This window comes from Leucopleurus acutus (assembly GCF_964270905.1).
Source record: "Leucopleurus acutus genome assembly, chromosome: 16".
In the NCBI taxonomy this organism is placed as follows: domain Eukaryota; kingdom Metazoa; phylum Chordata; class Mammalia; order Artiodactyla; family Delphinidae; genus Leucopleurus; species Leucopleurus acutus.
Genome location: NC_139158.1, coordinates 25,124,764 through 25,146,863, shown reverse-complemented (window position 1 = coordinate 25,146,863; position 22,100 = coordinate 25,124,764).

The window sequence follows — 22,100 nt, the reverse complement described above, 5'->3', positions numbered from 1 at the left end:
GGGTTCGGGCTAGGGTTAGGGTTAGGGGACGTGGACGGTTTAGGGTCCAGGTGAGGGTACGGGAATGGTTTAGGGTGAGCGTACGTGTGAGGGCACGGGTTAGTGTTAGCGTACAGTTTAGGATTAGGGGACGGGTGAGGGTAAGGCTTCGGGGAAGGGTTAGTGTTAGGGTTCGGGCTAGGGTTAGGGTTAGGGGACGGGGACGGTTTAGGGTCCAGTTGAGGGTATGGCAACAGTTTAGGGTGAGCGTACGTGTGAGGGCACGGGTTAGTGTTAGCGTACGGGTTAGGATTAGGGTACGGGTGAGGGTAAGCCTTCGGGGAAGGGTTAGGGTTAGGGCTCGGGCTAGGGTTAGGGTTAGGGGACGGGGACCGTTTAGGGTCCAGGTGAGTGTACGGCAACGGTTTAGGGTGAGCGTACGTGTGAGGGCACGGGTTAGTGTTAGCGTACGGGTTAGGAATAGGGGACGGGTGAGGGTAAGGCTTCGGGGAAGGGTTAGGGTTAGGGTTCGGGCTAGGGTTAGGGTTAGGGGATGGGGACGGTTTATGGTACAGGTGACGGTACGTCAACAGTTTAGGGTGAGCGTACGTGTGAGGGCACGGGTTAGTGTTAGCGTACGGGTTAGGAATAGGGGACGGGTGAGGGTAAGGCTTCGGGGAAGGGTTAGGGTTAGGGTTCGGGCTAGGGTTAGGGTTAGGGGATGGGGACGGTTTATGGTACAGGTGACGGTACGTCAACAGTTTAGGCTGAGCGTACGTGTGAGGGCACGGGTTAGTGTTAGCCTACGGGTTAGGATTAGGAGACGGTTGAGGGTTAGGCTTCGGGGAAGGGTTAGGGTTAGGGTTCAGGCTAGGGTTAGGGTTAGGGGACGGGGACGGTTTAGGGTCCAGGTGAGGGTACGACAACGGTTTAGGGTGAGCGTACGTGTGAGGGCACGGGTTAGTGTTCGCGTACGGGTTAGGATTACGGGACGGGTGAGGGTAAGGCTTCGTGGAAGGGTTAGTGTTAGAGCTCGGGCTAGGGTTAGGGTTAGGGGACGGGGACGGTTTAGGGTCCAGGTGAGGGTACGACAACGGTTTAGGGTGAGTGTACGTGTGAGGGCACGGGTTAGTGTTAGCGTACGGGTTAGGATTAGGAGACGGGTGAGGTTAAGGCTTTGGGGAAGGGTTAGGGTTAGGGTTCGGGCTAGGGTTAGGGTTAGGGGACGGGGACGGTTTAGGGTCCAGGTGAGGGTACGGCAACGGTTTAGGGTGAGCGTACGTGTGAGGGCACGGGTTAGTGTTCGCGTACGGGTTAGGATTAGGGTACGGGTGAGGGTAAGCCTTCGGGGAAGGGTTAGGGTTAGGGCTCGGGCTAGGGTTAGGGTTAGGGGACGGGGACGGTTTAGGGTCCAGGTGAGGGTACGACAACGGTTTAGGGTGAGCGTACGTGTGAGGGCACGGGTTAGTGTTAGCGTACAGTTTAGGATTAGGGGACGGGTGAGGGTAAGACTTCGGGGAAGGGTTAGGGTTAGCGTTCGGGCTAGGGTTAGGGTTAGGGGACGGGGACGGTTTAGGGTCCAGGTGAGGGAAAGGCAACGGGTTCGGGTGAGCGTACGTGTGAGGGCACGGGTTAGTGTTAGCGTACGGGTTAGGAATAGGGGACGGGTGAGGGTAAGGCTTCGGGGAAGGGTTAGGGTTAGGGTTCGGGCTAGGGTTAGGGTTACGGGATGGGGACGGTTTATGGTACAGGTGACGGTACGTCAACAGTTTAGGGTGAGCGTACGTGTGAGGGCACGGGTTAGTGTTAGCCTACGGGTTAGGATTAGGAGACGGTTGAGGGTAAGGCTTTGGGGAAGGGTTAGGGTTAGGGTTCGGGCTAGGGTTAGGGTTAGGGGACGGGGACGGTTTAGGGTCCAGGTGAGGGTACGGCAACGGTTTAGGGTGAGCGTACATGTGAGGGCACGGGTTAGTGTTAGCATACGGGTTAGGATTAGGGGACGGGTGAGGATAAGGCTCTGGGGAAGGGTTATTGTTAGGGTTCGGGCTGGGGTTGGGGTTAGGGGACGGGGACGGTTTAGGGTCTAGGTGAGGGTACGGCAACGGTTTAGGGTGAGCGTAAGTGTGAGGGCACGGGTTAGTGTTAGCCTACGGGTTAGGATTATGAGACGGGTGAGGGTAAGGCTTCGGGGAAGGGTTATGGTTAGGGTTCGGGCTAGGCTTAGGGTTAGGGGACGTGGACGGTTTAGGGTCCAGTGAGGGTACGGTAACGGTTCAGGGTGAGCGTACGTGTGAGGGCACGTTTTAGTGTTAGCGTACGGGATGGATTAGGGGACGGGTGAGGGTAAGGCTTCGGGGAAGGGTTAGGATTAGGGTTCGGGCTAGGGTTAGGGTTAGGGGACGGGGACGGTTTAGGGTCCAGGTGAGGGTACAACAACGGTTTAGGGTGAGCGTACGTGGGAGGGCACGGGTTAGTGTTAGCGTACCGGTTAGTATTAGAGGACGGGTAAGAGTAAGGCTTCGGGAAAGGGTTAGTGTTAGCGTTCACGCTAGGGTTAGGTTTAGGGGACGGGGACGGTTTAGGGTCCAGGTGAGGGTACGACAATGGTTTAGGGTGAGCGTACGTGTGAGGGCACGGGTTAGTGTTCGCGTACGGGTTAGGATTAGGGGACGGGTGAGGGTAAGGCTTCGGGGAAGGGTTAGTGTTAGAGCTCGGGCTAGGGTTAGGGTTAGGGGACGGGGACGGTTTAGGGTCCAGGTGAGGGTACGGCAATGGTTTAGGGTGAGCGTACGTGTGAGGGCACGGGTTAGTGTTAGCGTACGGGTTCGGATTAGGAGAAGGGTGAGGGTAAGGCTTCGGGGAAGGGTTAGGGTTAGGATTCGGTCTAGGGTTAGGGTTAGGGGACGGGGACGGTTTAGGGTCCAGGTGAGGGTACGACAACGGTTTAGGGTGAGCGTACGTGTGAGGGCACGGGTTGGTGTTAGCGTACAGTTTAGGATTAGGGGACGGGTGAGGGTAAGGCTAAGGGGAAGGGTTAGGGTTAGTGTTCGGGCTAGGGTTAGGGTTAGGGGACGTGGACCGTTTAGGGTCCAGGTGAGGGAAAGGCAACGGTTTAGGGTGAGCGTACGTGTGAGGGCACGGGTTAGTGTTAGCGTACGGGTTAGGAATAGGGGACGGGTGAGCGTAAGGCTTCGGGGAAGGGTTAGGGTTAGGGTTCGGGCTAGGGTTAGGGTTAGGGGACGCGGGCGGTTTAGGGTCCAGGTGAGGGTACAACAACGGTTTAGGGTGAGCGTACGTGTGAGGGCACGGGTTAGTGTTAGCGTACGGGTTAGTATTAGGGGACGGGTGAGGGTAAGGCTTCGGGGAAGGGTTAGTGTTAGGGTTCGGGCTAGGGTTAGGGTTAGGGGACGGGGACGGTTTAGGGTCCAGGTGAGGGTACGGCAACAGTTTAGGGTGAGCGTACGTGGGAGGGCACGGGTTAGTGTTAGCGTACGGGTTAGTATTAGGTGACGGGTGAGGGTAAGGCTTCGGGGAAGGGTTAGGTTTAGAGCTCGGGCTAGGGTTAGGGTTAGGGGACGGGGACGGTTTAGGGTCCAGGTGAGGGTACGACAACGGTTTAGGGTGAGTGTACGTGTGAGGGCACGGGTTAGTGTTAGCGTACGGGTTAGGATTAGGAGACCGGTGAGGGTAAGGCTTCGGGGAAGGGTTAGGGTTAGGGTTCGGGCTAGGGTTAGGGTTAGGGGACGGGGACGGTTTAGGGTCCAGGTGAGGGTACGGCAACGGTTTAGGGTGAGCGTACGTGTGAGGGCACGGGTTAGTGTTAGCGTACGGGTTAGGATTAGGGTACGGGTGAGGGTAAGCCTTCGGGGAAGGGTTAGGGTTAGGGCTCGGGCTAGGGTTAGGGTTAGGGGACGGGGACGGTTTAGGGTCCAGGTGAGGGTACGACAACGGTTTAGGGTGAGCGTACGTGTGAGGGCACGGGTTAGTGTTAGCGTACAGTTTAGGATTAGGGGACGGGTGAGGGTAAGGCTTCGGGGAAGTGTTAGGGTTAGCGTTCGGGCTAGGGTCAGGGTTAGGGGACGGGGACGGTTTAGGGTCCAGGTAAGGGAAAGGCAACGGTTTAGGGTGAGCGTACGTGTGAGGGCATGGGTTAGTGTTCGCGTACGGGTTAGGAATAGGGGACGGGTGAGGGTAAGGCTTCGGGGAAGGGTTAGGGTTAGGGTTCGGGCTAGGGTTAGGGTTAGGGGATGGGGACGGTTTATGGTACAGGTGACGGTACGTCAACAGTTTAGGGTGAGCGCACGTGTGAGGGCATGGGTTAGTGTTAGCGTATGGGTTAGGAATAGGGGACGGGTGAGGGTAAGGCTTCGGGGAAGGGTTAGGGTTAGGGTTCGGGCTAGGGTTAGGGTTAGGGTATGGGGACGGTTTATGGTACAGGTGACGGTACGTCAACAGTTTAGGGTGAGCGTACGTGTGAGGGCACGGGTTAGTGTTAGCCTACGGGTTAGGATTAGGAGACGGTTGAGGGTAAGGCTTTGGGGAAGGGTTAGGGTTAGGTTTCGGGCTAGGGTTAGGTTTAGGGGACGGGGACGGTTTAGCGTCCAGGTGAGGGTACGGCAACGGTTTAGGGTGAGCGTACATGTGAGGGCACGGGTTAGTGTTAGCATACGGGTTAGGATTAAGGGACGGGTGAGGGTAAGGCTTCGGGTAAGGGTTAGGGTCAGGGCTCGGGCTAGGGTTAGGGTTAGGTAACGGGAATGATTTACGGTACAAGTGAGGGTACGACAACGGTTTAGGGTGAGCGTACGTGTGAGTGCACGTGGTAGTGTTAGCGTACGGTTTAGGATTGGGGACGGGTGAGGGTTAGGCTCTGGGGAAGGGTTATTGTTAGGGTTCGGGCTGGGGTTGGGGTTAGGGGACGGGGACGGTTTAGGGTCTAGGTGAGGGTACGGCAACGGTTTAGGGTGAGCGTACGAGTGAGGGCACGGGTTAGTGTTAGCCTACGGTTTAGGATTATGAGACGGGTGAGGGTCAGGCTTCGGGGAAGGGTTAGGGTTAGGGTTCGGGCTAGGGTTAGGGTTAGGGGACGTGGACGGTTTAGGGTCCAGTGAGGGTACGGTAACGGTTCAGGGTGAGCGTACGTGTGAGGGCACGGGTTAGTGTTAGCGTACAGGTTAGGATTAGGGGACTGGTGAGGGTAAGGCTTCGGAGAAGGGTTAGGATTAGGGTTCGGGCTAGGGTTAGGGTTAGGGGACGGGGACGGTTTAGGGTCCAGGTGAGGGTACAACAACGGTTTAGGGAGAGCGTACGTGTGAGGGCACGGGTTAGTGTTAGCGTACGGGTTAGTATTAGAGGACGCGTAAGAGTAAGGCTTCGGGAAATGGTTAGTGTTAGCGTTAACGCTAGGGTTAGGTTTAGGGGACGGGGACGGTTTAGGGTCCAGGTGAGGGTACGACAACGGTTTAGGGTGAGCGTACGTGTGAGGGCACGGGTTAGTGTTAGCCTACGGGTTAGGATTATGGGACGGGTGAGGGTAAGGCTTCGGGGAAGTGTTAGGGTTAGGGTTCGGGCTAGGGTTACGGTTAGGGGATGTGGACGGTTTAGGTTCCAGTGAGGGTACGGTAACGGTTTAGGGTGAGCGTACGTGTGAGAGCATGGGTTAGTGTTAGCGTACGGGTTAGGATTAGGGGACGGGTGAGGGTAAGGCTTCGGGGAAGGGTTAGTGTTAGGGTTCGGGCTAGGGTTAGGGTTAGGGGACGGGGACGGTTTAGGGTCCAGGTGAGGGTACGGCAACAGTTTAGGGTGAGCGTACGTGTGAGGGCACGGGTTAGTGTTCGCGTACGGGTTAGGATTAGGGGACGGGTGAGGGTAAGGCTTCGGGGAAGGGTTAGGGTTAGAGCTCGGGCTAGGGTTAGGGTTAGGGGACGGGGACGGTTTAGGGTCCAGGTGAGGGTACGACAACGGTTTAGGGTGAGTGTACGTGTGAGGGCACAGGTTAGTGTTAGCATACGGGTTAGGATTAGGAGACGGGTGAGGGTAAGGCTTCGGGGAAGGGTTAGGTTTAGGGTTCGGGCTAGGGTTAGGGTTAGGGGACGGGGACGGTTTAGGGTCCAGGTGAGGGTACGACAACGGTTTAGGGTGAGCGTACGTGTGAGGGCACGGGTTAGTGTTAGCGTACAGTTTAGGATTAGGGGACGGGTGAGGGTAAGGCTAAGGGGAAGGGTTAGGGTTAGCGTTCGGGCTGGGGTTAGGGTTAGGGGACGGGGACCGTTTAGGGTCCAGGTGAGGGAGAGGCAACGGTTTAGGGTGAGCGTACGTGTGAGGGCACGGGTTAGTGTTAGCGTACGGGTTAGGAATAGGGGACGGGTGAGGGTAAGGCTTCGGGGAAGGGTTAGGATTAGAGCTCGGGCTAGGGTTAGGGTTAGGAGACGGGGACGGTTTAGGGTCCAGGTGAGGGTACGACAATGGTTTAGGGTGAGTGTACGTGTGAGGGCATGGGTTAGTGTTAGCGTACATGTTAGGATTAGGAGACGGGTGAGGGTAAGGCTTCGGGGAAGGGTTAGGGTTAGGGTTCGGGCTAGGGTTAGGGTTAGGGGACGGGGACGGTTTAGGGTCAAGGTGAGGGTACGACAACGGTTTAGGGTGAGCGTACGTGTGAGGGCACGGGTTAGTGTTAGCGTACAGTTTAGGATTAGGGGACGGGTGAGGGTAAGGCTAAGGGGAAGGGTTAGGGTTAGCGTTCGGGCTAGGGTTAGGATTAGGGGACGGGCACCGTTTAGGGTCCAGGTGAGGGAAAGGCAACGGTTTAGGGTGAGCGTACGTGTGAGGGCACGGTTTAGTGTTAGTGTACGGGTTAGGATTAGGGGATGGGTGAGGGTAAGGCTTCGGGGAAGGGTTAGGGTTAGGGTTCGGGCTAGGGTTAGGGTTAGGGGACGGGGGCGGTTTAGGGTCCAGGTCAGGGTACAACAACGGTTTAGGGTGAGCGTACGTGTGAAGGCACGGGTTAGTGTTAGGGTACGGGTTAGTATTAGGGGACGGGTGAGGTTAAGGCTTCGGGGAAGGGTTAGTGTTAGGGTTCGGGCTAGGGTTAGGGTTAGGGGACGGGGACGGTTTAGGGTCCAGGTGAGGGTACGGTAACAGTTTAGGGTGAGCGTACGTGTGAGGGCACGGGTTAGTGTTAGCGTACAGTTTAGGATTAGGGGACGGGTGAGGTTAAGGCTAAGGGGAAGGGTTAGGGTTAGTGTTCGGGCTAGGGTTAGGGTTAGGGGACGGGGACCGTTTAGGGTCCAGGTGAGGGAAAGGTAACGGTTTAGGGTGAGCGTACGTGTGAGGGCACGGGTTAGTGTTAGCGTACGGGTTAGGAATAGGGGACGGGGGAGGGTAAGGCTTCGGGGAAGCGTTAGGGTTAGAGCTCGGGCTAGGGTTAGGGTTAGGGTTAGGGGACGGTTTAGGGTCCAGGTGAGGGTACGACAACGGTTTAGGGTGAGTGTACGTGTGAGGGCATGGGTTAGTGTTAGCGTACGGGTTAGGATTAGGAGACGGGTGAGGGTAAGGCTTCGGGGAAGGGTTAGGGTTAGCGTTCGGGCTACGGTTAGGGTTAGGGGACGGGCACCGTTTAGGGTCCATGTGAGGGAAAGGCAACGGTTTAGGGTGAGCGTACGTGTGAGGGCACGGTTTAGTGTTAGTGTACGGGTTAGGATTAGGGGATGGGTGAGGGTAAGGCTTCGGGGAAGGGTTAGGGTTAGGGTTCGGGCTAGGGTTAGGGTTAGGGGATGGGGACGGTTTATGGTACAGGTGACGGTACGTCAACAGTTTAGGGTGAGCGTACGTGTGAGGGCACGGGTTAGTGTTAGCCTACGGGTTAGGATTAGGAGACGGTTGAGGGTAAGGCTTTGGGGAAGGGTTAGGGTTAGGGTTCGGGCTAGGGTTAGGGTTAGGGGACGGGGACGGTTTAGGGTCCAGGTGAGGGTACGGCAACGGTTTAGGGTGAGCGTACATGTGAGGGCACGGGTTAGTGTTAGCATACGGGTTAGGATTAGGGGACGGGTGAGGATAAGGCTCTGGGGAAGGGTTATTGTTAGGGTTCGGGCTGGGGTTGGGGTTAGGGGACGGGGACGGTTTAGGGTCTAGGTGAGGGTACGGCAACGGTTTAGGGTGAGCGTAAGTGTGAGGGCACGGGTTAGTGTTAGCCTACGGGTTCGGATTATGAGACGGGTGAGGGTAAGGCTTCGGGGAAGGGTTATGGTTAGGGTTCGGGCTAGGCTTAGGGTTAGGGGACGTGGACGGTTTAGGGTCCAGTGAGGGTACGGTAACGGTTCAGGGTGAGCGTACGTGTGAGGGCACGGGTTAGTGTTAGCGTACGGGATGGATTAGGGGACGGGTGAGGGTAAGGCTTCGGGGAAGGGTTAGGATTAGGGTTCGGGCTAGGGTTAGGGTTAGGGGACGGGGACGGTTTAGGGTCCAGGTGAGGGTACAACAACGGTTTAGGGTGAGCGTACGTGGGAGGGCACGGGTTAGTGTTAGCGTACCGGTTAGTATTAGAGGACGGGTAAGAGTAAGGCTTCGGGAAAGGGTTAGTGTTAGCGTTCACGCTAGGGTTAGGTTTAGGGGACGGGGACGGTTTAGGGTCCAGGTGAGGGTACGACAACGGTTTAGGGTGAGCGTACGTGTGAGGGCACGGGTTAGTGTTCGCGTACGGGTTAGGATTACGGGACGGGTGAGGGTAAGGCTTCGTGGAAGGGTTAGTGTTAGAGCTCGGGCTAGGGTTAGGGTTAGGGGACGGGGACGGTTTAGGGTCCAGGTGAGGGTACGACAACGGTTTAGGGTGAGTGTACGTGTGAGGGCACGGGTTAGTGTTAGCGTACGGGTTAGGATTAGGAGACGGGTGAGGTTAAGGCTTTGGGGAAGGGTTAGGGTTAGGGTTCGGGCTAGGGTTAGGGTTAGGGGACGGGGACGGTTTAGGGTCCAGGTGAGGGTACGGCAACGGTTTAGGGTGAGCGTACGTGTGAGGGCACGGGTTAGTGTTCGCGTACGGGTTAGGATTAGGGTACGGGTGAGGGTAAGCCTTCGGGGAAGGGTTAGGGTTAGGGCTCGGGCTAGGGTTAGGGTTAGGGGACGGGGACGGTTTAGGGTCCAGGTGAGGGTACGACAACGGTTTAGGGTGAGCGTACGTGTGAGGGCACGGGTTAGTGTTAGCGTACAGTTTAGGATTAGGGGACGGGTGAGGGTAAGACTTCGGGGAAGGGTTAGGGTTAGCGTTCGGGCTAGGGTTAGGGTTAGGGGACGGGGACGGTTTAGGGTCCAGGTGAGGGAAAGGCAACGGGTTCGGGTGAGCGTACGTGTGAGGGCACGGGTTAGTGTTAGCGTACGGGTTAGGAATAGGGGACGGGTGAGGGTAAGGCTTCGGGGAAGGGTTAGGGTTAGGGTTCGGGCTAGGGTTAGGGTTAGGGGATGGGGACGGTTTATGGTACAGGTGACGGTACGTCAACAGTTTAGGGTGAGCGTACGTGTGAGGGCACGGGTTAGTGTTAGCCTACGGGTTAGGATTAGGAGACGGTTGAGGGTAAGGCTTTGGGGAAGGCTTAGGGTTAGGGTTCGGGCTAGGGTTAGGGTTAGGGGACATGGACCGTTTAGGGTCCAGGTGAGTGTACGGCAACGGTTTAGGGTGAGCGTACGTGTGAGGGCACGGGTTAGTGTTAGCGTACGGGTTAGGAATAGGGGACGGTTGAGGGTAAGCTTTCGGGGAAGGGTTAGGGTTAGGGTTCGGGCTAGGGTTAGGATTAGGGGATGGGGACGGTTTATGGTACAGGTGAGGGTACGGCAAGAGTTTAGGGTGAGCGTACGTGTGAGGGCACGGGTTAGTGTTAGCGTACGGGTTAGGATTAGGGGATGGGTGAGGGTAAGGCTTCGGGGAAGGGTTAGGGTTAGGGTTCGGGCTAGGGTTAGGGTTAGGGGACGGGGGCGGTTTAGGGTCCAGGTGAGGGTACAACAACGGTTTAGGGTGAGCGTACGTGTGAGGGCACGGGTTAGTGTTAGCGTACGGGTTAGTATTAGGGGACGGGTGAGGGTAAGGCTTCGGGGAAGTGTTAGTGTTAGGGTTCGGGGTAGGGTTAGGGTTAGGGGACGGGGACGGTTTAGGGTCTAGGTGAGGGTACGGCAACGGTTTAGGGTGAGTGTACGTGTGAGAGCATGGGTTAGTGTTAGCGTACGGGTTAGAATTAGGGGACGGGTAGGGTAAGGCTTCGGGGAAGGGTTAGTGTTAGGGTTCGGGCTAGGGTTAGGGTTAGGGGACGGGGACGGTTTAGGGTCCAGTTGAGGGTACGGCAACAGTTTAGGGTGAGCGTACGTGTGAGGGCACGGGTTAGTGTTAGCGTATGGGTTAGGATTAGGGGACGGGTGAGGGTAAGGCTTCGGGGAAGGGTTAGGGTTAGAGCTCGGGCTAGGGTTAGGGTTAGGGGACGGGGATGGTTTAGGGTCCAGGTGAGGGTACGACAACGGTTTAGGGTGATTGTACGTGTGAGGGCACGGGTTAGTGTTAGCGTACGGGTTAGGATTAGGAGACGGGTGAGGGTAAGGCTTCTGGGAAGGGTTATTGTTAGGGTTCGGGCTAGGGTTAGGGTTAGGGGACGGGGACCGTTTTGGGTCCAGGTGAGGGTACGGCAACGGTTTAGGGTGAGCGTACGTGTGAGGGCACGGGTTAGTGTTAGCGTACGGGTTAGGATTAGGGGACAGGTGAGGGTAAGGCTTCGGGGAAGGGTTAGGGTCAGGGCTCGGGCTAGGGTTAGGGTTAGGTAACGGAGATGGTTTACGGTACAAGTGAGGGTACGACAACGGTTTAGGGTGAGCGTACGTGTGAGTGAACGGGTTAGTGTTAGCGTTCGGTTTAGGATTAGGGGACGGGTGAGGGTAAGGCTCTGGGGAAGGGTTATTGTTAGGGTTCGGGCTGGGGTTGGGGTTAGGGGACGGGGACGGTTTAGGGTCTAGGTGAGGGTACGGCAACGGTTTAGGGTGAGAGTAAGTGTGAGTGAACAGGTTAGTGTTAGCGTACAGATTAGGATTATGGGATGGGTGAGGGTAAGGCTTCGGGGAGGGGTTAGGGTTAGAGTTCGGGCTAGGGTTAGGGTTAGGGGACGGGGACGGTTTAGGGTCCAGGTGAGGGTACAACAACGGTTTTGGGTCAGCGTACGTGTGAGGGCACAGGTTAGTGTTAGCGTACGGGTTAGGATTAGGGGACGGGTGAGGGTAAGGCTTCTGGGAAGGGTTAGGGTTAGGGTTCGGGCTAGGGTTAGGGTTAGGGGACGTGGACGGTTTAGGGTCCAGGTGAGGGTACGGGAATGGTTTAGGGTGAGCGTACGTGTGAGGGCACGGGTTAGTGTTAGCGTACAGTTTAGGATTAGGGGACGGGTGAGGGTAAGGCTTCGGGGAAGGGTTAGTGTTAGGGTTCGGGCTAGGGTTAGGGTTAGGGGACGGGGACGGTTTAGGGTCCAGTTGAGGGTATGGCAACAGTTTAGGGTGAGCGTACGTGTGAGGGCACGGGTTAGTGTTAGCGTACGGGTTAGGATTAGGGTACGGGTGAGGGTAAGCCTTCGGGGAAGGGTTAGGGTTAGGGCTCGGGCTAGGGTTAGGGTTAGGGGACGGGGACCGTTTAGGGTCCAGGTGAGTGTACGGCAACGGTTTAGGGTGAGCGTACGTGTGAGGGCACGGGTTAGTGTTAGCGTACGGGTTAGGAATAGGGGACGGGTGAGGGTAAGGCTTCGGGGAAGGGTTAGGGTTAGGGTTCGGGCTAGGGTTAGGTTTAGGGGATGGGGACGGTTTATGGTACAGGTGACGGTACGTCAACAGTTTAGGGTGAGCGTACGTGTGAGGGCACGGGTTAGTGTTAGCCTACGGGTTAGGATTAGGAGACGGTTGAGGGTAAGGCTTTGGGGAAGGGTTAGGGTTAGGGTTCGGGCTAGGGTTAGGGTTAGGGGACGGGGACGGTTTAGGGTCCAGGTGAGGGTACGGCAACGGTTTAGGGTGAGCGTACATGTGAGGGCACGGGTTAGTGTTAGCATACGGGTTAGGAATAGGGGACGGGTGAGGATAAGGCTCTGGGGAAGGGTTATTGTTAGGGTTCGGGCTGGGGTTGGGGTTAGGGGACGGGGACGGTTTAGGGTCTAGGTGAGGGTACGGCAACGGTTTAGGGTGAGCGTAAGTGTGAGGGCACGGGTTAGTGTTAGCCTACGGGTTCGGATTATGAGACGGGTGAGGGTAAGGCTTCGGGGAAGGGTTATGGTTAGGGTTCGGGCTAGGCTTAGGGTTAGGGGACGTGGACGGTTTAGGGTCCAGTGAGGGTACGGTAACGGTTCAGGGTGAGCGTACGTGTGAGGGCACGGGTTAGTGTTAGCGTACGGGATGGATTAGGGGACGGGTGAGGGTAAGGCTTCGGGGAAGGGTTAGGATTAGGGTTCGGGCTAGGGTTAGGGTTAGGGGACGGGGACGGTTTAGGGTCCAGGTGAGGGTACAACAACGGTTTAGGGTGAGCGTACGTGGGAGGGCACGGGTTAGTGTTAGCGTACCGGTTAGTATTAGAGGACGGGTAAGAGTAAGGCTTCGGGAAAGGGTTAGTGTTAGCGTTCACGCTAGGGTTAGGTTTAGGGGACGGGGACGGTTTAGGGTCCAGGTGAGGGTACGACAACGGTTTAGGGTGAGCGTACGTGTGAGGGCACGGGTTAGTGTTCGCGTACGGGTTAGGATTACGGGACGGGTGAGGGTAAGGCTTCGTGGAAGGGTTAGTGTTAGAGCTCGGGCTAGGGTTAGGGTTAGGGGACGGGGACGGTTTAGGGTCCAGGTGAGGGTACGACAACGGTTTAGGGTGAGTGTACGTGTGAGGGCACGGGTTAGTGTTAGCGTACGGGTTAGGATTAGGAGACGGGTGAGGTTAAGGCTTTGGGGAAGGGTTAGGGTTAGGGTTCGGGCTAGGGTTAGGGTTAGGGGACGGGGACGGTTTAGGGTCCAGGTGAGGGTACGGCAACGGTTTAGGGTGAGCGTACGTGTGAGGGCACGGGTTAGTGTTCGCGTACGGGTTAGGATTAGGGTACGGGTGAGGGTAAGCCTTCGGGGAAGGGTTAGGGTTAGGGCTCGGGCTAGGGTTAGGGTTAGGGGACGGGGACGGTTTAGGGTCCAGGTGAGGGTACGACAACGGTTTAGGGTGAGCGTACGTGTGAGGGCACGGGTTAGTGTTAGCGTACAGTTTAGGATTAGGGGACGGGTGAGGGTAAGACTTCGGGGAAGGGTTAGGGTTAGCGTTCGGGCTAGGGTTAGGGTTAGGGGACGGGGACGGTTTAGGGTCCAGGTGAGGGAAAGGCAACGGGTTCGGGTGAGCGTACGTGTGAGGGCACGGGTTAGTGTTAGCGTACGGGTTAGGAATAGGGGACGGGTGAGGGTAAGGCTTCGGGGAAGGGTTAGGGTTAGGGTTCGGGCTAGGGTTAGGGTTAGGGGATGGGGACGGTTTATGGTACAGGTGACGGTACGTCAACAGTTTAGGGTGAGCGTACGTGTGAGGGCACGGGTTAGTGTTAGCCTACGGGTTAGGATTAGGAGACGGTTGAGGGTAAGGCTTTGGGGAAGGGTTAGGGTTAGGGTTCGGGCTAGGGTTAGGGTTAGGGGACGGGGACGGTTTAGGGTCCAGGTGAGGGTACGGCAACGGTTTAGGGTGAGCGTACATGTGAGGGCACGGGTTAGTGTTAGCATACGGGTTAGGATTAGGGGACGGGTGAGGATAAGGCTCTGGGGAAGGGTTATTGTTAGGGTTCGGGCTGGGGTTGGGGTTAGGGGACGGGGACGGTTTAGGGTCTAGGTGAGGGTACGGCAACGGTTTAGGGTGAGCGTAAGTGTGAGGGCACGGGTTAGTGTTAGCCTACGGGTTAGGATTATGAGACGGGTGAGGGTAAGGCTTCGGGGAAGGGTTATGGTTAGGGTTCGGGCTAGGCTTAGGGTTAGGGGACGTGGACGGTTTAGGGTCCAGTGAGGGTACGGTAACGGTTCAGGGTGAGCGTACGTGTGAGGGCACGTTTTAGTGTTAGCGTACGGGATGGATTAGGGGACGGGTGAGGGTAAGGCTTCGGGGAAGGGTTAGGATTAGGGTTCGGGCTAGGGTTAGGGTTAGGGGACGGGGACGGTTTAGGGTCCAGGTGAGGGTACAACAACGGTTTAGGGTGAGCGTACGTGGGAGGGCACGGGTTAGTGTTAGCGTACCGGTTAGTATTAGAGGACGGGTAAGAGTAAGGCTTCGGGAAAGGGTTAGTGTTAGCGTTCACGCTAGGGTTAGGTTTAGGGGACGGGGACGGTTTAGGGTCCAGGTGAGGGTACGACAATGGTTTAGGGTGAGCGTACGTGTGAGGGCACGGGTTAGTGTTCGCGTACGGGTTAGGATTAGGGGACGGGTGAGGGTAAGGCTTCGGGGAAGGGTTAGTGTTAGAGCTCGGGCTAGGGTTAGGGTTAGGGGACGGGGACGGTTTAGGGTCCAGGTGAGGGTACGGCAATGGTTTAGGGTGAGCGTACGTGTGAGGGCACGGGTTAGTGTTAGCGTACGGGTTCGGATTAGGAGAAGGGTGAGGGTAAGGCTTCGGGGAAGGGTTAGGGTTAGGATTCGGTCTAGGGTTAGGGTTAGGGGACGGGGACGGTTTAGGGTCCAGGTGAGGGTACGACAACGGTTTAGGGTGAGCGTACGTGTGAGGGCACGGGTTGGTGTTAGCGTACAGTTTAGGATTAGGGGACGGGTGAGGGTAAGGCTAAGGGGAAGGGTTAGGGTTAGTGTTCGGGCTAGGGTTAGGGTTAGGGGACGTGGACCGTTTAGGGTCCAGGTGAGGGAAAGGCAACGGTTTAGGGTGAGCGTACGTGTGAGGGCACGGGTTAGTGTTAGCGTACGGGTTAGGAATAGGGGACGGGTGAGCGTAAGGCTTCGGGGAAGGGTTAGGGTTAGGGTTCGGGCTAGGGTTAGGGTTAGGGGACGCGGGCGGTTTAGGGTCCAGGTGAGGGTACAACAACGGTTTAGGGTGAGCGTACGTGTGAGGGCACGGGTTAGTGTTAGCGTACGGGTTAGTATTAGGGGACGGGTGAGGGTAAGGCTTCGGGGAAGGGTTAGTGTTAGGGTTCGGGCTAGGGTTAGGGTTAGGGGACGGGGACGGTTTAGGGTCCAGGTGAGGGTACGGCAACAGTTTAGGGTGAGCGTACGTGGGAGGGCACGGGTTAGTGTTAGCGTACGGGTTAGTATTAGGTGACGGGTGAGGGTAAGGCTTCGGGGAAGGGTTAGGTTTAGAGCTCGGGCTAGGGTTAGGGTTAGGGGACGGGGACGGTTTAGGGTCCAGGTGAGGGTACGACAACGGTTTAGGGTGAGTGTACGTGTGAGGGCACGGGTTAGTGTTAGCGTACGGGTTAGGATTAGGAGACCGGTGAGGGTAAGGCTTCGGGGAAGGGTTAGGGTTAGGGTTCGGGCTAGGGTTAGGGTTAGGGGACGGGGACGGTTTAGGGTCCAGGTGAGGGTACGGCAACGGTTTAGGGTGAGCGTACGTGTGAGGGCACGGGTTAGTGTTAGCGTACGGGTTAGGATTAGGGTACGGGTGAGGGTAAGCCTTCGGGGAAGGGTTAGGGTTAGGGCTCGGGCTAGGGTTAGGGTTAGGGGACGGGGACGGTTTAGGGTCCAGGTGAGGGTACGACAACGGTTTAGGGTGAGCGTACGTGTGAGGGCACGGGTTAGTGTTAGCGTACAGTTTAGGATTAGGGGACGGGTGAGGGTAAGGCTTCGGGGAAGTGTTAGGGTTAGCGTTCGGGCTAGGGTCAGGGTTAGGGGACGGGGACGGTTTAGGGTCCAGGTAAGGGAAAGGCAACGGTTTAGGGTGAGCGTACGTGTGAGGGCATGGGTTAGTGTTCGCGTACGGGTTAGGAATAGGGGACGGGTGAGGGTAAGGCTTCGGGGAAGGGTTAGGGTTAGGGTTCGGGCTAGGGTTAGGGTTAGGGGATGGGGACGGTTTATGGTACAGGTGACGGTACGTCAACAGTTTAGGGTGAGCGCACGTGTGAGGGCATGGGTTAGTGTTAGCGTATGGGTTAGGAATAGGGGACGGGTGAGGGTAAGGCTTCGGGGAAGGGTTAGGGTTAGGGTTCGGGCTAGGGTTAGGGTTAGGGTATGGGGACGGTTTATGGTACAGGTGACGGTACGTCAACAGTTTAGGGTGAGCGTACGTGTGAGGGCACGGGTTAGTGTTAGCCTACGGGTTAGGATTAGGAGACGGTTGAGGGTAAGGCTTTGGGGAAGGGTTAGGGTTAGGTTTCGGGCTAGGGTTAGGTTTAGGGGACGGGGACGGTTTAGCGTCCAGGTGAGGGTACGGCAACGGTTTAGGGTGAGCGTACATGTGAGGGCACGGGTTAGTGTTAGCATACGGGTTAGGATTAAGGGACGGGTGAGGGTAAGGCTTCGGGTAAGGGTTAGGGTCAGGGCTCGGGCTAGGGTTAGGGTTAGGTAACGGGAATGATTTACGGTACAAGTGAGGGTACGACAACGGTTTAGGGTGAGCGTACGTGTGAGTGCACGTGGTAGTGTTAGCGTACGGTTTAGGATTGGGGACGGGTGAGGGTTAGGCTCTGGGGAAGGGTTATTGTTAGGGTTCGGGCTGGGGTTGGGGTTAGGGGACGGGGACGGTTTAGGGTCTAGGTGAGGGTACGGCAACGGTTTAGGGTGAGCGTACGAGTGAGGGCACGGGTTAGTGTTAGCCTACGGTTTAGGATTATGAGACGGGTGAGGGTCAGGCTTCGGGGAAGGGTTAGGGTTAGGGTTCGGGCTAGGGTTAGGGTTAGGGGACGTGGACGGTTTAGGGTCCAGTGAGGGTACGGTAACGGTTCAGGGTGAGCGTACGTGTGAGGGCACGGGTTAGTGTTAGCGTACAGGTTAGGATTAGGGGACTGGTGAGGGTAAGGCTTCGGAGAAGGGTTAGGATTAGGGTTCGGGCTAGGGTTAGGGTTAGGGGACGGGGACGGTTTAGGGTCCAGGTGAGGGTACAACAACGGTTTAGGGAGAGCGTACGTGTGAGGGCACGGGTTAGTGTTAGCGTACGGGTTAGTATTAGAGGACGCGTAAGAGTAAGGCTTCGGGAAATGGTTAGTGTTAGCGTTAACGCTAGGGTTAGGTTTAGGGGACGGGGACGGTTTAGGGTCCAGGTGAGGGTACGACAACGGTTTAGGGTGAGCGTACGTGTGAGGGCACGGGTTAGTGTTAGCCTACGGGTTAGGATTATGGGACGGGTGAGGGTAAGGCTTCGGGGAAGTGTTAGGGTTAGGGTTCGGGCTAGGGTTACGGTTAGGGGACGTGGACGGTTTAGGTTCCAGTGAGGGTACGGTAACGGTTTAGGGTGAGCGTACGTGTGAGAGCATGGGTTAGTGTTAGCGTACGGGTTAGGATTAGGGGACGGGTGAGGGTAAGGCTTCGGGGAAGGGTTAGTGTTAGGGTTCGGGCTAGGGTTAGGGTTAGGGGACGGGGACGGTTTAGGGTCCAGGTGAGGGTACGGCAACAGTTTAGGGTGAGCGTACGTGTGAGGGCACGGGTTAGTGTTCGCGTACGGGTTAGGATTAGGGGACGGGTGAGGGTAAGGCTTCGGGGAAGGGTTAGGGTTAGAGCTCGGGCTAGGGTTAGGGTTAGGGGACGGGGACGGTTTAGGGTCCAGGTGAGGGTACGACAACGGTTTAGGGTGAGTGTACGTGTGAGGGCACAGGTTAGTGTTAGCATACGGGTTAGGATTAGGAGACGGGTGAGGGTAAGGCTTCGGGGAAGGGTTAGGTTTAGGGTTCGGGCTAGGGTTAGGGTTAGGGGACGGGGACGGTTTAGGGTCCAGGTGAGGGTACGACAACGGTTTAGGGTGAGCGTACGTGTGAGGGCACGGGTTAGTGTTAGCGTACAGTTTAGGATTAGGGGACGGGTGAGGGTAAGGCTAAGGGGAAGGGTTAGGGTTAGCGTTCGGGCTGGGGTTAGGGTTAGGGGACGGGGACCGTTTAGGGTCCAGGTGAGGGAGAGGCAACGGTTTAGGGTGAGCGTACGTGTGAGGGCACGGGTTAGTGTTAGCGTACGGGTTAGGAATAGGGGACGGGTGAGGGTAAGGCTTCGGGGAAGGGTTAGGATTAGAGCTCGGGCTAGGGTTAGGGTTAGGGGACGGGGACGGTTTAGGGTCCAGGTGAGGGTACGACAATGGTTTAGGGTGAGTGTACGTGTGAGGGCATGGGTTAGTGTTAGCGTACATGTTAGGATTAGGAGACGGGTGAGGGTAAGGCTTCGGGGAAGGGTTAGGGTTAGCGTTCGGGCTACGGTTAGGGTTAGGGGACGGGCACCGTTTAGGGTCCATGTGAGGGAAAGGCAACGGTTTAGGGTGAGCGTACGTGTGAGGGCACGGTTTAGTGTTAGTGTACGGGTTAGGATTAGGGGATGGGTGAGGGTAAGGCTTCGGGGAAGGGTTAGGGTTAGGGTTCGGGCTAGGGTTAGGGTTAGGGGACGGGGGCGGTTTAGGGTCCAGGTCAGGGTACAACAACGGTTTAGGGTGAGCGTACGTGTGAAGGCACGGGTTAGTGTTAGGGTACGGGTTAGTATTAGGGGACGGGTGAGGTTAAGGCTTCGGGGAAGGGTTAGTGTTAGGGTTCGGGCTAGGGTTAGGGTTAGGGGACGGGGACGGTTTAGGGTCCAGGTGAGGGTACGGTAACAGTTTAGGGTGAGCGTACGTGTGAGGGCACGGGTTAGTGTTAGCGTACAGTTTAGGATTAGGGGACGGGTGAGGTTAAGGCTAAGGGGAAGGGTTAGGGTTAGTGTTCGGGCTAGGGTTAGGGTTAGGGGACGGGGACCGTTTAGGGTCCAGGTGAGGGAAAGGTAACGGTTTAGGGTGAGCGTACGTGTGAGGGCACGGGTTAGTGTTAGCGTACGGGTTAGGAATAGGGGACGGGTGAGGGTAAGGCTTCGGGGAAGGGTTAGGGTTAGAGCTCAGGCTAGAGTTAGGGTTAGGGGACGGGGACGGTTTAGGGTCCAGGTGAGGGTACGACAACGGTTTTCGGTGAGCGTACGTGTGAGGGCACAGGTTAGTGTTAGCGTACGGGTTAGGATTAGGGGACGGGTGAGGGTAAGGCTTCTAGGAAGGGTTAGGGTTAGGGTTCGGGCTAGGGTTAGGGTTAGGGGACGTGGACGGTTTAGGGTCCAGGTGAGGCTACGGCAACGGTTTAGGGTGAGCGTACGTGTGAGGGCACGGGTTAGTGTTAGCGTACGGGTTAGGATTAGGGGACGGTTGAGGGTAAGGCTTCGGGGAAGGGTTAGGATTAGGGTTCGGGCTAGGGTTACGGTTAGGGGACGGGGACGGTTTAGGGTCCAGGTGAGGGTACGGCAACGGTTTAGGGTGAGCGTACGTGTGAGAGCATGGGTTAGTGTTAGCGTACGGGTTAGGATTAGGGGACGGGTGAGGGTAAGGCTTCGGGGAAGGGTTAGTGTTAGGGTTTGGGCTAGGGTTAGGGTTAGGGGACGGGGACGGTTTAGGGTCCAGGTGAGGGTACGGCAACGGTTTAGGGTGAGCGTACGTGTGAGGGCACGGGTTAGTGTTAGCGTACGGGTTAGGATTAGGGGACGGCTGAGGGTAAGGCTTCGGGGAAGGGTTAGGATTAGAGCTCGGGCTAGGGTTACGGTTAGGGGACGGGGACGGTTTAGGGTCCAGGTGAGGGTACGACAACGGTTTAGGGTGAGCGTACGTGTGAGGGCACGGGTTAGTGTTAGCCTACGGGTTAGGATTATGGGACGGGTGAGGGTAAGGCTTCGGGGAAGTGTTAGGGTTAGGGTTCGGGCTAGGGTTACGGTTAGTGGACGTGGACGGTTTAGGTTCCAGTGAGGGTACGGTAACGGTTTAGGGTGAGCGTACGTGTGAGAGCATGGGTTAGTGTTATCGTACGGGTTAGGAATAGGGGACGGGTGAGGGTAAGGCTTCGGGGAAGGGTTAGTGTTAGGGTTCGGGCTAGGGTTAGGGTTAGGGGACGGGGACGGTTTAGGGTCCAGGTGAGGGTACGGCAACGGTTTAGGGTGAGCGTACGTGTGAGGGCACGGGTTAGTGTTAGCGTACGGGTTAGGATTAGGGGACGGCTGAGGGTAAGGCTTCGGGGAAGGGTTAGGATTAGAGCTCGGGCTAGGGTTACGGTTAGGGGACGGGGACGGTTTAGGGTCCAGGTGAGGGTACGACAACGGTTTAGGGTGAGTGTACGTGTGAGGGCACGGGTTAGTGTTAGCGTACGGGTTAGGATTAGGAGACGGGTGAGGGTAAGGCTTCGGGGAAGGGTTAGGGTTAGGGTTCGGGCTAGGGTTAGGGTTAGGGGACGTGGACGGTTTAGGGTCCAGTGAGGGTACGGTAACGGTTCAGGGTGAGCGTACGTGTGAGGGCACGGGTTAGTGTTAGCGTACAGGTTAGGATTAGGGGACTGGTGAGGATAAGGCTTCGGAGAAGGGTTAGGATTAGGGTTCGGGCTAGGGTTAGGGTTAGGGGACGGGGACGGTTTAGGGTCCAGGTGAGGGTACAACAACGGTTTAGGGTGAGCGTACGTGTGAGGGCACGGGTTAGTGTTAGCGTACGGGTTAGTATTAGAGGACGCGTAAGAGTAAGGCTTCGGGAAATGGTTAGTGTTAGCGTTAACGCTAGGGTTAGGTTTAGGGGACGGGGACGGTTTAGGGTCCAGGTGAGGGTACGACAACGGTTTAGGGTGAGCGTACGTGTGAGGGCACGGGTTAGTGTTAGCCTACGGGTTAGGATTATGGGACGGGTGAGGGTAAGGCTTCGGGGAAGTGTTAGGGTTAGGGTTCGGGCTAGGGTTACGGTTAGTGGACGTGGACGGTTTAGGTTCCAGTGAGGGTACGGTAACGGTTTAGGGTGAGCGTACGTGTGAGAGCATGGGTTAGTGTTAGCGTACGGGTTAGGATTAGGGTACGGGTGAGGGTAAGGCTTCGGGGAAGGGTTAGTGTTAGGGTTCGGGCTAGGGTTAGGGTTAGGGGACGGGGACGGTTTAGGGTCCAGGTGAGGGTACGGCAACAGTTTAGGGTGAGCGTACGTGTGAGGGCACGGGTTAGTGTTCGCGTACGGGTTAGGATTAGGGGACGGGTGAGGGTAAGGCTTCGGGGAAGGGTTAGGGTTAGAGCTCGGGCTAGGGTTAGGGTTAGGGGACGGGGACGGTTTAGGGTCCAGGTGAGGGTACGACAACTGTTTAGGGTGAGTGTACGTGTGAGGGCACAGGTTAGTGTTAGCGTACGGGTTAGGATTAGGAGACGGGTGAGGGTAAGGCTTCGGGGAAGGGTTAGGTTTAGGGTTCGGGCTAGGGTTAGGGTTAGGGGACGGGGACGGTTTAGGGTCCAGGTGAGGGTACGACAACGGTTTAGGGTGAGCGTATGTGTGAGGGCACGGGTTAGTGTTAGCGTACAGTTTAGGATTAGGGGACGGGTGAGGGTAAGGCTAAGGGGAAGGGTTAGGGTTAGCGTTCGGGCTGGGGTTAGGGTTAGGGGACGGGGACCGTTTAGGGTCCAGGTGAGGGAAAGGCAACGGTTTAGGGTGAGCGTACGTGTGAGGGCACGGGTTAGTGTTAGCGTACGGGTTAGGAATAGGGGACGGGTGAGGGTAAGGCTTCGGGGAAGGGTTAGGATTAGAGCTCGGGCTAGGGTTAGGGTTAGGGGACGGGGACGGTTTAGGGTCCAGGTGAGGGTACGACAATGGTTTAGGGTGAGTGTACGTGTGAGGGCACGGGTTAGTGTTAGCGTACATGTTAGGATTAGGAGACGGGTGAGGGTAAGGCTTCGGGGAAGGGTTAGGGTTAGGGTTCGGGCTAGGGTTAGGGTTAGGGGACGGGGACGGTTTAGGGTCAAGGTGAGGGTACGACAACGGTTTAGGGTGAGCGTACGTGTGAGGGCACGGGTTAGTGTTAGCGTACAGTTTAGGATTAGGGGACGGGTGAGGGTAAGGCTAAGGGGAAGGGTTAGGGTTAGCGTTCGGGCTAGGGTTAGGATTAGGGGACGGGCACCGTTTAGGGTCCAGGTGAGGGAAAGGCAACGGTTTAGGGTGAGCGTACGTGTGAGGGCACGGTTTAGTGTTAGT